The 12,365-nt window shown below is 38.6% G+C and overlaps 1 pseudogene; it reads right to left on the reverse strand.

Moving 5' to 3' along the window:
* Positions 1-10,784: 10,784 nt before the first annotated feature.
* On the reverse strand, positions 10,785-11,270 carry LOC103261549 (annotated as a pseudogene).
* Positions 11,271-12,365: the final 1,095 nt, after the last annotated feature.

Below are 12,365 nucleotides of genomic sequence, written 5' to 3' on the forward strand. Positions count from 1 at the left end.
AAAAGCATTAGCCGGCATGGTAGTGCATGCCTGTAGTTCTAGCTACTTGGAGGGCTGAGGTGGAAGGATCACCTGAGAGAGGAAAAAAAAAATCTTTAAAGAGCATTCCTTTTCCTTCAGTTAAAATAATTAATTAATTAATTAATTAATTAAAAAGACTGCATGGACCTGGTTAAATTCTCAGGACCCTCAGTTTTTTAGAGATGAACTAAATAGCTGGTATAATCATTTTCAAAACTGTCTTGAAATTGATGGAGTTTATGTTGAGAAATAAAGTTTATGTTTTGTCTTTTTGTCTTTTAATTCTATTTTCCTATGAACTTCTTGGTGTCCCCTCATATAAGATAGAAGAAAAAAAATTATAGACTAAACAGAAAAAATGAGAAAATAATATTGAGAAAATCACTGCAAAAGGAGAAGAAAAAAGACGATTTTGAAAAATAGAAAAGAAAGTAAAGCCAAAAGAAAAGAGGTGGAAAAAATAGAAAGAAAAGAACAGAAAATTAGAAGATGTAACTAAGAGATCTAACATATGCAGTACAGAAAGAGTAGAAAAATGAATAAATAAAAGTGGATTCAAAAAAATGAATAAAAACTTACACTAAGACACATCATAAATTTTAGAACAGAGGAATAAAAAGAAAATACTAGCATCTCCCAGAGATGAAAAAATGATTTACAAGCAAAAGAATTGGAAATCAGAATGGCATCTGACTTCTCAAAAGCAATATGAAATCTAAGAATGCAGCAGAGCCTTCAAATTGTGACAGAAAATTGTTTACAACCTGAAATTCTATACGTAGACAAACTATCAATCAAGTATAATGGTAGGACAAAGAAGTTATCAGACATGGAAGATATATTAGTTTCTTAGTAACAAACTTCCACAAACTGCATAGCTTACAACAGTAGAAATTTACTCTCTCACAGTTCTGGAGACTAGCAGTCTTTAATCAAGCTATTGTCAGAGCATGCTTTCTCTCCTAGCTTTTGGTGGTTGCCAACAACTTCTGACATTTCTTGCTTGTAGCTGCATAATTCCAATCTCTTTCTCTGCCATCATGTGGTGACTACGTCTTCACATGGCATTCTCCCCTCTGATGTGACTGTGGCTTTCTCTTCTCCTCTTCTCATAAGGACACAATCAGATTAGATTAAAGGCCTAACCTACTCCAGTATGACCTACCTTAACTTACATCTGCAAAGGCCTTATTTCCAAATAAGGTTATATTTGCAGGTACCAGAAGTAAGGACGTCAAAATATCTTTCTGGGAGACACAATTAGCAAAGCATCCATCTACGTTACGTGCACCCGTCCTTAGACAGCTGCTTGATAAAGTGCTTTGCTAGAAGGAAGGGATAAAGTAAGAAAGAGCTGATGATCAAAGGAATTTCCAGAAAGGCAGTTGCACAGCAAGCAGAGAGCAACCAGCTTAAATTGAAGTAGGAAGATAAGGCTTCCAAGAAGGTTTTCACAAGAAAATAAATGATTGGAATACCTGATGCATTTTAATAGATTTACAGGAGATTTTCAGGTATGTTGAAAGGTTTCCAGATGAATTACTCCATAGTACATGAACTAAGCAAATGAAAAAATGGATCAAGAATTAATTCCAATAAAAACAAAGTCATAAAGTAAATGAAATAATTTACTATAAGACTCAGCTGGCCACAATACTTATATCGTCATAATACTATAAATGTGAATTTTTATATAACCAAAAAGAGTGACAGAACACCATTGGGAAGTTAGGAAGAAATGTCTGTATATGTGCACGTGTGTGTGTGTGTGTGTGTGTGTGTGTGTGTGTGTGTGTGTGTGTGTACCTGCTTATGTAGGGTGAGCAAACAGTATAAAATGAATATCTTAGGATAATAAGTCAATAAAAAATTTAAAACCAGATGGGCATGATGGCTCATACCTGTAATATCAGCACTTTGGGAGATCAAGGCGAGAGGATTGCTAGAGCCCAGAAGTTCGAGACCAGCCTAGACAACATAGCAAGACCTCATCTCTACAAATAATTTTTAAAAATTAGCCAGGTATGGTGGTGCCCACCTGTAATCCCAACTACTAGGGAGGCTGAGGTGAAAGGATCGCCTGAGCCCAAGATGTTGAGGTTGTGGTGAGCCATGATGGTGTCACTGAGCTCTAGCTTGGGTGACAGTGAGACCTTGCCTCACAATAAATAAATAAATGAACAAATGATTGCATAAATAAATAAATAAATAGTTATACACCCCCTCTACCACTGTCAAGACATATTGCTTTGAATTATAGAGGTAAATATCAGAAAAAACAGCTAGAACAGTATTTTATTGTTGCTTATAGATCCTGGACACAAAGAGTGAAGACAGAATGCATAAGGCCAGCTGCTTTCATGCTAAGCTTTGGTAGTATTTGACTTTATAACTCAGCATGTGTAACATTTTGACTTGTTTTTTTAAAAGCTTGAAAAATGTTTGCAGTGTTTCTGGAATTGAATTAATAAACATTAAGTTTAAAAGAAATGCTACTAACTACAATTGTATTTATAATACTGTTGTGAAAAGACTTTAATGATTTTTAAAAAGTAAGAATGGTTATAAAGAGCTTAACAAAATTTCAGTTTTGTCTATTACAAAAACTCATTTTTATTTGAAAACAAATATTTAGATAAGTATAAAGGATAAAATATATATGTTTCCATACCTTCCAACCATAAAGTTAAAAAAAATGAACACGATTTTTGTTTCAGATATTTTGTGTCAAAGAAAAAGAATATTATGGACACATTTGAAGTCTCTTCCATTCTCCTCCCTAGTGTCATTCCCATTCACCTCTTCTAAAGGCAATGACCATAATACATTTGGTTAATCTATTTTCAGTCCATGCTTTATGCTTTTGTTACACATAAAAATACCCACAATGTATTATGTGCTTGTGTGTATTTAATATTTTATAAGTATTATCATACTGTATGAATTCATCTGCAACTGTATCTTTCACCTAAAATTATTTAAACTTATCTATGTTATTACATATAGATCCAATCATGAGGTGTAACTGCTGTAAAGTATTCCATTGTTAATTCTAGTTAGTATTGCCAAGGTTTCTGATTTTGCCGATCTAATGAGTATGAAATAGCATATCATTGTTTTAGCTGTTATTTTTCTGAAAATTTAGTAAAATTTATTACCTCTTCTTGTTTCTTGGCTGTTCAGATTCCCAGATTGTGAATTGCCTATTTATAATTTTTGCCTGTTTCTTTCTTGGGTTATTTTCTGTTTCTAATTCCTTTATAGAATTCTTTAAAAACATGATCTGAAAACTAATTTTATATACATATTTACACATGCATAGATACACACATATGCATACACACACACACACACACACACACACACACACACACACACACACACACACGAAGTATGACAATTAAGTCCACAAACTCATTCTAGAAAAAGTGCCACATACCTTGACTTTTGAAGTACTCCCCTTGGAAAGCTATGCACTGATGCCAGTGCCTCGTCCATCTATCAAAGCAATTTTGGAACTCTTTTTCTGGAATGGCCATGAGAGCTGTCATTGTGAGAATGTCAGAGTTTGAATTAGAGCAACGAACGAACATTAAATTTCTTCTCAAACTTGGCAAGAGTGGAAGTAAAACCAGATACACTTTAGTCCAAGTTTATGGCAATAATACTATGAAGAAAATGGCAGTGTAAAAATGGATTAAATGTTTTTCTGAGAGAAGAGAAAGTATCACTGATGAGGAGTGGTCAGGACAGACAGTAACAAGCAGAACTGATGAAAACATTGTAAAAACTCATTGTGTAAAAACTCATGATTTTGATCGTGCTTCAAAATCATCAGCTGACTGTGAGGAGCATAGCAGACCAAATAAGCATCCATAGAGAAACAGTTAGAAAAATATTAATTGAAAATCTTGACATGAGAATGGTGTGTGCAAAAATGGTCCTGAAGGAGCTCTTGCATCATGACAATGTACCAGCTCACACAGCACCGTCCATGAGGAAGTTTTTAGCCAGTGAACAAATAACTATATTGGAACATTCTCCCTACTCATATGATCTGGGCCTCGATGACTTTTTTCTTTACATAAAGATAAAGGAAATATTGAAAGGAAGATATGTTGATGACATTCAGGGCATAAAGGATAATATGATGACAGCTCTGATGACCATTCCAGAAAAAGAGTTCCAAAATTGCTTTGACAAGTGGACTAGGTGCTAGCATCAGTGCATAGCCTCTTAAAGGGAATACTTCAAAGGTGACTGTAGCGATATCCAGCAATGAGGTATGTAGCACTTTTTCTAGGATGAGTTTGCAAACTTAATTGTCAGACCTCATGTATACAAGCAAAACTTGTTTTTTTGTTTTTTTGTTTTTTGAGTTGGAGTCTCACTCTGTCGCCCAGACTGGAACACAGTAGCCGCTCCCGGTCACTGCACCCTTGACCTGCTGGGCTCTGGCGAGCCTTCTGCCTTAGCCTTCCAAGTAGCTGGAACTACAGGCACGTGCTACCACACCCAGCTAATTTTTTTATTTATTGTAGAGATGAGGTCTCACCAAGTTGCCCAGGTGGGTCTTGAACCTGCGGGCTCAGTCAATCCACTCACCTCAGCCTCCCAAAGCACGGGATTACAGGCTGAGCCACCAAACCTGGTTCCAAAACTTGTTTTATTGTGCTTTACTACTTCATAGATACTAAGTTTTTCACAAATTGAAGATTTGTAGCAATCTGGCAACACACAAGTCTATTGGCATGATATTTCCAACAACATGTACTCACCTAGTGTCTCTGAGTCAGATTTTGGTAATTTTCACAATATTTCAAAGTTTGTTATTATCATTATATCTGTTATAGTGATTTGTGGTTAGTGATCTTTGATGTTACCATTGTAATTTTCTTGGGGTGCCACAAACCTTGCCCATATAACGTGGTGAACATAATCGATAAATGTGTGTGTCTTACTGCTCCAACTGGTCATTCCTCCATCTCTCTCCTTCTCCCTGAGCCCTCCTATTTCTTGAGACACAATGATATTGAAATTAGGCCAATTATTAACCCTACGATGACCTCTAAGTGTTCAAGTGAAAGGAAGATCACATGTCTTTCACTTAAAATCAAAAGCTAGATTAAGCTTAGTGAGGAAGGCATGATGATTAAGCTTAGTGAGGAAGGCATATTGAAAGCCAAGACAGGCCGAGAGTTAGGTCTCTTGTGCCAAGCAGTTAGCTAAGTTGTGAATGCAAAGAAAAAGTTCTTGAAGGAAATGAAAAGCATGACCTGGGCATGGTGGCTCATGTCTATAATCCCAGCACTTTGGGCAGCCGAGGTGAGAGAATTGCCTGAGCCTGCGGGTTCGAGAACAGCCTGGGCAACTTGGCAAGCCCACATCTCTACAAGAAATAAAAAAATTAGCCAGGCATGATGGCGCATACCTATAGTTCCAGCTACTTGGAAGGCTGAAGCAGAGGGATCACCTGAGTCCAGCAGGTCAAGGCTGTAGTGGCCATGAGTGCTGCTGCACTCCAGCCTGGGTAATAGAGTGAGACTTCAACTGAAAAAAGAAAAAAAGCACTACTCCAGTGAATACACAGATAATTAGAACACAAAGCGGCCTTATTGCTGGTATGGAGAAAGATTTAGTGGTCTGGACAGAAGATCAAGCCAGCTACAACATTCCCATAAACTAAAGCCTAAACCAGAACCAGGTTATAACTCTTCAGTTCTATGAAAACTAAGACGATGAGACAGAGGTAGAAGAAAAGTCAAAAGTTAGCAGAGGTTTATGAGGTTTAAGGAAAGAAGCAGTCTCCCTAACATAAAAGTGCATGGTGAAGCAGCTGATGGAGAAGCTGCGGCAAATTATCCAGAAGACCTAGATAAGATAATTGATGAAAATGGCTACAGGTTTTCAGTGTAGATTAAATGGTCTTTTATTAGAAGAAGATGCCATTAAGACTTTCATAGCTAAAGAGGAGAAATCAATGCCTGATTTCAAAACTTCAAAGGACTTGCTTCTCTTGTTAGAGGCTAATGCAGCTGGTAACTCTAAGTTAAAACCAATGCTTATTTACCAGTCTAAAAACCCTGGGACCATTAAGAGTTATGGTAAATCTACTCTACCTGTGTCTATAAATGAAACAAAGTCTAGTTGACAGCACATCTATTTACAGCATAGTTTCCTGAATATTTTAAGCACACTACCAAGACCTACTACTCAGAAAAAAAAGATTTCTTTCAAAATATTCCTACTCATTGACAATGCATTTGGTCACTCAAGGGCACTGATGGAGACGTACAAGGAGATGAATGTTTTCATGCCTGCTAGCACAACAGCTATTCTGCAGCCCATGGATCAAGGAGTAATTTCAGCTTTCAAGTCTTATTATATAAGGAATAAATTTCATAAGGCTACAGCTGTCTTAGATAGTGATTCCTTTGATAGATCTGGGCAAAGTAAATTGAAAACCTTCTGGAAAGGATTCACCATTCTAAAGACCATTAAGTACATTTACGATTCATGGGAGGAGGTCAAAATATTAATATTAAAAGGAATTTGGAAGAAGTTAGTTGCAGCTCTCAAGGATGATTTTGAGGAGATCAAGATTTTAGTGGAGGCTGGGCGCAGTGGCTCAAGTCTGTAATCCCAGCACTTTGGGAGGCCGAAGTAAGCAGATTGCCTGAGCCCATGGGTTCAAGAACAGCCTGGGCAACTTGGTGAGACCTCGTCTCTACAATAAATCAAAAAAAATCAGCCAGGCGTGGTACAGCATGCCTCTTGTTCCAGCTACTTGGAAGGCTGAGACAGAAGAATCGCCTGAGCCCAGCAGGTATGGCCATGAGCATGCCACTGCACTCCAGCCTGGGCGACGGAATGAGGTTCCAACTCAAAAAAAAAAAAAGATTTCAGTGGAGGAAGTAACTGTGGATGTGGAAATGGCAAGGGAACTAGAATTAGGAGTGAAGCCAAAAGATGTGACTGCATTTCTGCAATCTCATGATCAAACTTGAATGTATATTTGCTTCTTATAGATGAGCAGAGAAAGTGGTTTCTTGAGATGGAAGCTACCCCTGGTGAAAATGCTGTGAACATTTGTTGAAATGACAACAAAGGATTTAGAATAGCATATAAACTTATTGGATAAAGAAGCAGCAGGGTTTGAGAGGACTGATTTCAATCTCAAAAGAAGTCCTACTGTGGGTGAAATGCTATCAGACAGTATGGCATGTTACAGAGAAATCTTCCATGAAAGGAAAATCAGTCAATGTGGCAAATTTCATTGTTCTCTTATTTTTGTAAATTGCTACAGCCACCCCACCCAGCCTTCAGCAACCACGGTCCTGATCGGTCAGCAGCCATCAACATAGAGGCAAGACCCTTGCTAGTAAAAAGATGACAACTTGCTGAAGCCTCAGGTGATTGTTAGCTTTTTTTTTTAAAGTAATACAGTATTTTCACTTTTATTTTTATTTATTTACTTATTTTAAGTTGGAGTCACACCCTGTTGCCCAGGCTGAAGGGTAGGGGCATGCTGATGGCCACTGCAGCCTTGACCTGCTGGGCTCAGGTGATCCTTCCGCCTCAGCCTTCCAAGTAGCTGGAACTATAGGCATGCACCACCATGCCTGGCTAATTTTTTTTATTTATTGTAGAGACGAGGTCTTGCCATGTTGCCCAGGCTAATCTCGAACCCATGAGTTCAGGTAATCCTCCCACCTCCGCTTCCCAAAGTACTGGGATTACAGGCGTGAGCTGCGGTGCCTGGCTTGCAATAAAGTATTTTAAAATTAAGGTATGTAAGTTGGTTTTTTTAGACATAATGCTACTTCACACAATAGATTACTGTATAATATAAATATAACTTTTTATATGTACTGGGAAACCAAAAAATCAGTGTGACTCACTTTATTGCAATATTCACTTTATTGTGGTGGTCAGGAACCAACCCCACAATATTTCCAAGGGGGGTGTGTGTGTGTGTGTGTGTGTGTGTGTGTGTGTGTGTGTGTTGTTGTTGTTGTTGTTGTTGTTGTTGTTTCTTTTAATAACATCCAGAACTGGTAACACCATAAAAGCCTTTAGAAAGCAGTAAATTTGAAAAACTGTAAGATGGGGGGAAAGCACTTAGTAAGTACTGTAATATCTTATTTAATCACTTTAGCAAGCCTATGATATTGGGATATTTTTTCCATTTTGCACATAAGTTGAATTCCAGTGAGGTCCAAGTAAGCTGAATTCCAGTGAAGTCCAACCCATTGCTTGGGTCATGTCGTTAGCTAGTGAAAAAGATAAAATTGTGTTTAATAATAGTACTTTTTCACAGCACTACACTAGGTATCATTACAATATTGATTCTAAACTATCACCTCCACTCCTGAGTATCTATTCCCAAAGAAAGAAATCTAATGGATAAATGTAAGCATTTACTGCAGTATTTCTTGCTAGTGGTAAAAAGTACTACAGAAATCTAAGACCCCAACGCAAGGAAATAATTTACTAAGACGCCTCTGGTAATGCAAGCAACTGTCTGCGGAATTAACCACCATGCCCTCTCAAGGAGATGCCCTGTTACAGCTGTTGTTGGGTAACAAAACAGTAACTCTTTAATGAATGAAGATAATCCACCATGATGGTGGATGTAGTCCGTGGTTGACTGAACGGGTTTTTGTGGGCCACAGTGGCAAATACTATAAGGGATTCATTCATTCATGTGTTTATTCAATAGGCGCTAATGAGCACCTCAATGCACCAGATATTATGCTCTACACAGGCTATAAAACACAAAGGCATACCCACCAGCCTTAGGAAGTTGGCAGATTAACCTATTGAAACAGAAACATAAATGTTGAGGGATCAACATTACACACTGTAAGTGATATGAATACATCTCAGAAACAAAGGTAGCCCTTGTATTTTCTGTAACTCATCCAAGTTTGCCCCTCTGTGAGGGCAAGAGAGCAAAAGAAGTAGGAGCTAGATTTAAACTTGACAATGAAAGGGAACTTTTGCCTGTTCTGGTTTAACAGTCACTCTTAGAGACTGTTAATTCCTTTAGAGATAAATGTTTAGTTATCCAAGGTCCAAGTTTTTTGTTTTGTCCTTTCTTCAAGGGTCTCCCATTCATCTCCCCCTTCCCAATGGGCAGGGAGCATTTACTTGTCTGTGGAGAGGAGTGGTCTTCATAATTGATGACTCATAATCTTCATAATTGATTCTCATGTGCCTGTATCTTCATGGCCAAAGGCCCATCCCTGGAGAGAAGAATGGTCTGTTTTCTTGGTTCTAGCAAGGCATGGAGGCAACTTCTCAGGAAGCATGACCATCACCTGCTGGTGTTATCGACACCTGTAGCCCTTATGTAGCAAGATGGTAGAGAGGCTAAAAGATTAGCTGTCTTGTTAGATGGCCTGACATTGAGACTCATCCTTGCCCCTTACTAGCTCTGTGATTTTAAGCAAGTTACTTATGTATTTATGCTTTGGCTTCTTTATCTGTGAAATGGGATAATTTTAAAAATCATTGTTATTTTGTTGGACAGTCAGGAGTATTAAATGCAATAATGCATATAAAAATACTGTTTTATACAGTATTTCCTATATAATACATGCTCAATAAACATTAGATAATCAGAGAGCCCCCTCATCTCCCCTCAGCACTACCTGGCATAGTTGGGTGGGAATGTGTGCATATGGGGAGGAGGCAGACCTGAATCCTTTCCATATTTCCTGAGAGAGATGGCTTCTTTCTAAAGTTCTCAGTGGGAAAGAGGGCACAAGATACCACACACACACACCCCTACACATTATTGGCCTATCTTTCCATTTCTCTGTGATTTCCACCTCTTCTCAATCCAGATTTTATCCTCCCAAAAAAGGAAGTAGGATCTTTAGACCTGACCTCTTGCCCTGTCTACCCTGTACTTCCACCCACAATTTCTCTTTTCTAGCAGAAAACTTTCTTGTTCTTTCTGTTTAGTGAGCACTCTATATAAATCATATCCTGAGTTCTCTTTCTGTGGCTTAGAGTGAAACTTTGCAGTCAGACCTCCAGGCTTTGGTCTTGATAGGTAACCCAAGAAATTTTAGAATACATTTATTCCTTTTCTCTTCCAATGAGCTGACTTCAAAACTCAGGAGACTCAGGGTCATTTTTAAGACTCAAAGTTAGTCAATTATCTCTTTATTTTTGTGTTTTCTATTCTCTCTGAAAGGGTAAATGCTCCATGCACACCTACACATGTCTAGCTTCCTCTTCTCTGTGATCCCTGTATCTTTTTTATTCCTCTTTTCAACCCAGGGACAGCTGTGGCTAACAAGTCCTGTAGGAACTGAGGGAACATATATGGAAGTAGATCTCAAAGATATTGGATTGGGGAATAGGTTGGTGAAATGAAGCAGCCCTCATAGAAATCAACCACACACTTAGAAGCAAGTTAACTTACATCAGACCCTTCCATCCTGGATGGAGCAGAAATTCATCCTACCAGGGCTGATGTTTATTTTGATGCCCACCTCTGCCTGTAGTGCCTCCATGAAGTGTGGTAGAATGTGCCACTCTAAAATATGCCACTTTGGTATAAGGATTATTTTGAGCTCAAGGCACTTGAAAAACAGCGATACAAGAAAGGCGATTTAATCTCCCCTTTCTTCCTGGGAAAAAAAGATAAAAACTTTCATGTAAAAGAAGCTGTCTCTGTACCAGGAGAAAAACATTTTTCTTTTTCTTTCTTTCTTTTTTTATTTTTTTATTTTTATATTTGACATCTATTAAGCCATGAATTCATAGGGAATAGGTTCCAGAAGCTCGGGCTCCTTTCTGTTGGTTCTCACAAAGTGTGCTTCTCTGGGTGGAGCAGGCTGGTGCTTCAGCTGAACCCATGTGCCTTTCTCCTTGGCTTCCTTCTTTTTCTGGTCATATTCCTTCACGCATTTCAGGAAGCTATCTCAACTCTTCGAGTGCTTAATATGCTCAATACGCACATTAATTCTCTTGGCAGGAATCTTGCCCTTGACTGATTTGTTAACAACAATGCCAACAGCATGCTGGGTGACCTTGTAGACTCTTCCTGTCTTGCCAGGGTAACATTTGTGGGGCATTCCTTTCTGAACAGTACCCATTCCCTTGATGTCTACAATATCACCTTTTTTGTAGATTCGCATGTATGTGGCCAAAGGAACAACTCCATGTTTTCTGAACGGCCTGGAGAACATGGACCGCGTGCCCCTCCTCTTTCCCTTTGTGTTCGTCATTTTGGCAAATTACTGGAAGATGGCGGTTCCGGCTGAAAAGAGAAAAACATTTTTCAATGGGGAGTCATAACTGAGAGGATTCCGCACAAACAGACCCTGTTTAGATCATTATTTTTGTTTGCTCTTTAAAGATGTGAGGTACAATTCAGGGTTGGGTACATAAGTGGTCATCACACAGGTAAAGTTTGGTACTCTTATTGATGTTATGTGCCCGCTCCCCTAAGATAATTTTTATCTTTCTTTAGCATCGCCACATGGTTTAGCTACTTTTCCATAATTGCTTCTCTTGGTTCAACCTAGTGTAAAAGCATTGAGGTTTTGCCAAGTGTTTCTTCATTTCCTTATGAGGAAACTTATTATAAGTTTTATGTCATTTAAAACTTATGTTAAATCTGTATGCTTTTCACTTGTCTCATCAGGAGACACTAAGAGGGTTACCTCCCCTATATTTGTAAGCTGCATAATCTGAGGACTTGAATTATTGGCACGAGACTCTGTTTATTTCTTTAAACTAAGGGAGCCAGGGTGTGACAATGGGGACACAGCCATGGGATGCACTGGCTCAACTAAGATATCAGTTTTCAGACAACATCCTTCAGAGCTGAGGACCAAACCCTTGTACCATCACTCCCAGTGTGTTATTTTGGTAAATCCATGTTCCCTTTAATAGAAAATTTAGGCTCTGCAGAATTAAGAGGTCTAGGTCCCCAAGGGTGGTAGAAATGCTTCAACCAAGGGATATAAGGATTCCACTGAAACCAAAACCAGTGCCTATGGTCATTTTGGGTTCCTCATGAAAGTAGACCAGCAGGTCAACAATCAGAGTTAATACACTGGTGAGGCTAATTGACCTTAATGATCACAAGGGGCTATGGTTGCTGTTACAAAAGATTAATTAAACCTTCAGCAACAGCTGCAGCTATGAAGCCTGCAGTTAGTTTCATGAACACTCCCATTTTTAAATTGTACTTTAGAGACTATGGTCCATAACCACATTGCAACATCAGTGCCAGAGCCTATTCAATGTGGGGCAGAGCTGATGTAAGCACAGCCAGGAGTAATGGACTGTAGCAGACAATGCTGATGTCCCCTCCATGC

The sequence above is a fragment of the Carlito syrichta genome, unplaced genomic scaffold (assembly GCF_000164805.1).
Source record: "Carlito syrichta isolate Samal-C Ts95f unplaced genomic scaffold, Tarsius_syrichta-2.0.1 Scaffold303739, whole genome shotgun sequence".
Lineage (NCBI taxonomy): Eukaryota > Metazoa > Chordata > Mammalia > Primates > Tarsiidae > Carlito > Carlito syrichta.